Source organism: Tachysurus vachellii, chromosome 26, assembly GCF_030014155.1.
Source record: "Tachysurus vachellii isolate PV-2020 chromosome 26, HZAU_Pvac_v1, whole genome shotgun sequence".
Lineage (NCBI taxonomy): Eukaryota > Metazoa > Chordata > Actinopteri > Siluriformes > Bagridae > Tachysurus > Tachysurus vachellii.
This window is the reverse complement of record NC_083485.1, coordinates 13,861,776-13,866,799: the sequence shown is the minus strand read 5'-3', so window position 1 is coordinate 13,866,799 and position 5,024 is coordinate 13,861,776.

Below are 5,024 nucleotides of genomic sequence, written 5' to 3'. Positions count from 1 at the left end.
ATCAGATAGCTATCAATGTGACCAGGCGTAAAAAAGGCCCTTTTGGTCAACAAGACCAGATTTAATCACCTGAACTTCAACATGTCTTCAGTATTCTAGTTTAACTTAGCTAACGTTAGCATTGCTAGCCAGGGCATTTAGCAGACAGCTGAGTAATAAAGTAATAAAACAATTGTTCTCCAAATACCCCAGTAATTAATAAGGTGGAACTATGTTCATTTATTAAAAATAGAATATGTTTAATCCAAAAATAAGGCCATGCTCAGTGACAATCTAGCTGTCCTTAGCTTAACCACATGTTCCTCTGTAATCTAAACACTTAGCCATACTCATTAATAAACTAGCTAACATTAATCTATCTAATGTTCTGTATAATTAAAACTGGATGTTTGTTAGCTATTAAGACTAGACACAATTGTGCATTCAAAACATTTAGCCAAGATAACTAAGCTGCTAGCTGAACTAGTTTAATGTGTAACTGAACTATAAACAGCCACAGTTGTTAGCAAGCTAGCTAACGATATGGTGTGTGTAATTAACGTGTAATAAACTAGTGTTTTGGAGATTGTGTTTAGTATCAGGAGAGCAAATTGTATTTATGCTCTGTCCTTCATGGTCTAAAATTATATGCTGTGTGTGTGTGTGTGTGTGTGTGTGTGTTTGTGTGTGTAAGTTTTTGTGCATCAGCTTTAGTGGGTATGTTTGATATTCAGACCACATTACCAGCATGCCCTTTCTATTGTGTGTGTACTGTATGTGTGTGTGTGTGCGTGTGTGTGTGTGTGTGTGTGTGTGTACATAGTGCCAGCCAGCAGAAAGAGGAAAAGGGCAGTGAGTGTGTGCTGATTGGCTTACGATGTGTCCTGACTTTTTGAAGCTCCCAAGCCGCCTTATTAAAAGAAGCAGTCGGAGTTGAACACACCTACACGTCTCTCACACATCCATTTGTCTGTTAATCACTGATTATTTACTGTTTTATGTGGGTGTTACATGAGAACGATCACTTCCACATTAACAACTTACATCCAAATTGATTTTTATAAAATGTGCACAATTGTTGATATGGTGGAGTTTTCTATACAGAGATGTTTAGGAGTCTCCAGTGTCAGAGATGTTAATTAGTTTGTAACATCCTGAGCTTCAAGACAGAGGAAAGAATATAATGAGAACAGGAACTCACTATAGATAACTACTGTTTAAATGGATAAGCATGATATAGTGTCTAATTCTCAGGCTGTTAGAGGAATAAAATGCTTCAGGACAAGGTTCGTTTAGAAAAAGCTGCCTTCACTCTCACTCACTCACTCATCTTCTACCGCTTATCCGAACTACCTCGTGTCACGGGGAGCCTGTGCCTATCTCAGGCGTCATCGGGCATCAAGGCAGGATACACCCTGGACGGAGTGCCAACCTATCGCAGGGCGCACACACACACATTTTCATTCACTCACACACTATGGACAATTTTCCAGAGATGCCTTGCATGTCTTTGGACCGGGGGAGGAAACCGGAGTACCCGGAGGAAACCCCCGAGGCACGGGGAGAACATGCAAACTCCACACACACAAGGCGGAGGCGGGAATCGAACCCCCAACCCTGGAGGTGTGAGGCGAACGTGCTAACTACTACTACACACAAATATGAACTGAACAAAAATATTTGTACTGATAATGTTTGACCATCTGTGGATTTCTAGTGATAAACATTTGAGATCACTGTCAAATTGATCAACGCGAATCAGTGAGTTATTCCTGAATCATTTTGCTAAATCATTTGAAAACATCCGAATCATTTTGCCGAGTCGTTTGAGGACATCTGAATCATTATACAAAATCAAAAAGATCAGAGTGAATCAGTTAGTAATATCTAAATCATTTGAAAACATCTGAATCATTATACTAAATCAAAAAGATCAGAGTGAATCAGTAAGTGATATCTGAATCATTCGAGAACATCTGAATCATTTTACTGAATCAATGGAGTGAATCGGTGAGTAGTATATGAATAATTTGAGAACATCTTAATCATTTTTACTAAATCAAAAAGATCAGAGTAAATCAGTAAGTAATATCTGAATCACTGAGAACATCTGAATCATTTACTGAGTCATTTGAGAACATCCGTATTATTTCAGTAAATCGAAAAGATCGGAGTGAATCAGTAAGTAATACCTGAATCACTTAAGAACATCTGAATCATTTTACTGAATTAATAAAAATGATTCATCCGTTTTTCTGTAATGTTGAAGACCCCAGAGTTTTTCTTTTTTTCCTTTCTAATCAAGCTGGTACTGTCTTACTGTCCTTGATGATCGGGCCATTATGTAAAACCTGTCACTCACAAACCCTGTCAAAGAGTTCATCATTTCTGTAAAGAAGCTGTTATTATGATGGAGACTTCAAAATAATTACCAATGAGACAGAAGGTTGAATTATTCTAACAAGACCTCGCTGGACGTGTGTTGAAAGTTAATTGCTGTATATTTGCCCCAGGATAAAAAAAAGGAAAAACGTGTGCTGCGATGTAATAAAGCATATATATTGTACATGTACAGTGAATATTCCTGGGACGCTGAGACCTGTGAGTAAAGCCAGAGAGGATAGACGACGTGTGAGAGCTTCATTCTATACAATGGATGAGATCAAATGGCATCTTGATCCTCACAAGGACAAACCTTAGCTTTAACATCAGAAAACTGCACGAAGATTTAATCAGATTTAAACCGTCATGAACCTGAAAATTGTAGCCAAAGTGTGAAAACGATATCGTAGACGATGAATATATTATTTCAAATATTGCAAAAGAAAAAGACAAAAGTTAAGGCAAAAAAAACAGATCCAGAGTCTGAGAGTTAGATGGAACGAAATGGGGGGAAAAGTGCAAAAAGGTAGAGAGAAAGAGAAGAAAAAAGGTCATAAGGACAACAAATTAGAGTAATGATGATAGCAGAAGAGAACGAGAGGTGCAAGTGTCCGAGAAAGACAGTGAGAGAGCAGGATAGATGTCTCTGAAAGAGTAATGAGGAGGAGCGTAACGTGTGTCGAGCGGTTAGTGCACTTCGAGGATCGTGGCTGATTGGTGAATCCACCAGTGGATTTTGTCTCATCAGCACTCCTCCTTTCTTCTTCCGACAATCACCTTTGTTCGTGTTCACGTTCATGCCGCTTGTCTGCGTTTAGAGAGAAGGATGTGAACTGGGGCTGTGGAAAGCAATCAGAAAAATAAACAACACTGATCACTTCCCCGGGGTGAAATTAGAGAACTGGGAGGATTTCACAGACGCTCCGTGAGCCTTAATGATCACACGGCATCAAGAGGATAATGATCTTAGAATAGAAAGGAGGTGTGGCTTTTGTGTGTGTGTCAGTACTGTACAAAAAAGGTGTGGCTTCTGTGTGTGTGTGTGTGTCAGTACTGTACAAAAAAGGTGTGGCTTCTGTGTATGTGTGTGTGTGTGTGTGTGTGTCAGTACTGTACAAAAAAGGTGTGGCTTCTGTGTATGTGTGTGTGTGTGTCAGTACTGTACAAAAAAGGAGGTGTGGCTTTTGTGTGTGTATCAGTACTGTACACAAAAGTTGTGGCTTTTGTGTGTGTGTCAGTACTGTACAAAAAAAGCTGTGGCTTTTGTGTGTGTGTCAGTACTGTACAAAAAGGGAGGTGTGGCTTCTGTGTGTGTGTCAGTACTGTACAAAAAAAGGAGGTGTGGCTTCTGTGTGTGTGTCAGTACTGTACAAAAAAGGAGGTGTGGCTTCTGTGTGTGTGTCAGTACTGTACAAAAAAGAAGGTGTGGCTTCTGTGTGTGTGTTAGCACTGTGCAAAAAACAGGAGGTGTGGCTTCTGTGTGTGTGTCAGTACTGTACAAAAAAGGTGTGGCTTCTGTGTGTGTGTCAGTGCTGTACAAAAAACAGGAGGTGTGGCTTCTGTGTGTGTGTCAGTACTGTACAAAAAAAGGAGGTGTGGCTTCTGTGTGTGTGTCAGTACTGTACAAAAAAAAGGAGGTGTGGCTTCTGTGTGTGTGTCAGTACTGTACAAAAAAAAGGAGGTGTGGCTTCTGTGTGTGTGTCAGTACTGTACAAAAAAAAGGAGGTGTGGCTTCTGTGTGTGTGTCAGTACTGTACAAAAAAAGGAGGTGTGGCTTCTGTGTGTGTGTCAGTACTGTACAAAAAAAAGGAGGTGTGGCCTCTCTGGCTCTGTCAGTTTATTGAAAATAAATAAATAAATAAATAAATAAATAAATAAATAAAAACACCATTTCACCTGTCCAGCCTGCTCCTGTTGTGGAGCTCAAAAGCATTACACACACACACACACACACACACACACACACACACACACATACACACTCTAGTCTAGATGCTCTGTGATTAATAACGGTGCACAGACTTGAGTACAGAGACACGGTCAGAAATAAAACTACAGAGGAAGAAAAAAAGGGCCTTAAGCTGAGAAACGATAAACTTGTGAGACTGCTGAATATTGTCACAGCTGGAAAAAAAAATCGTAACAACAACAATTACCTCACTGAACCGTGCTGACCATTGGACCTACAAAACTCTACAAAAAAAAGATCAGTTTAAAGTTCTCTGTGAAGCTCTAATCTAATTGGTTGTAACTGAATGTGACAATGTTTGCTGTCTGCACTAAGAAATAAGACAGGATGAAAAATGTAATCTTCTCTTGACGGCTCCTGTCAAAGCTGAGCAGCGTTAAGCAGAACGGCGGCACGACTGCTGTAATAATTGTGAGCCAGACGTTTAGATGGATTTTCAGTCTCTTTGTTGCGGCTTTTCCAAAAACCTGTCGTAATCTCGTGCTGAACCGGCGGATGGATGAAATCAACACAACGGGGGTGCTGCGGTTACAGGAAAATAATCACAAGACTCAACCTGACGGCACGTCCCGAAGGGTTTTAATCTTCTTATACTAGATCGGATTTATGACCTGTGATGAAATCATTCGTTTCTTTATGCCGATTGAACACGTCCCATTGGTCCGACAGACTGTAACGCTGGTCTAGTTGTACG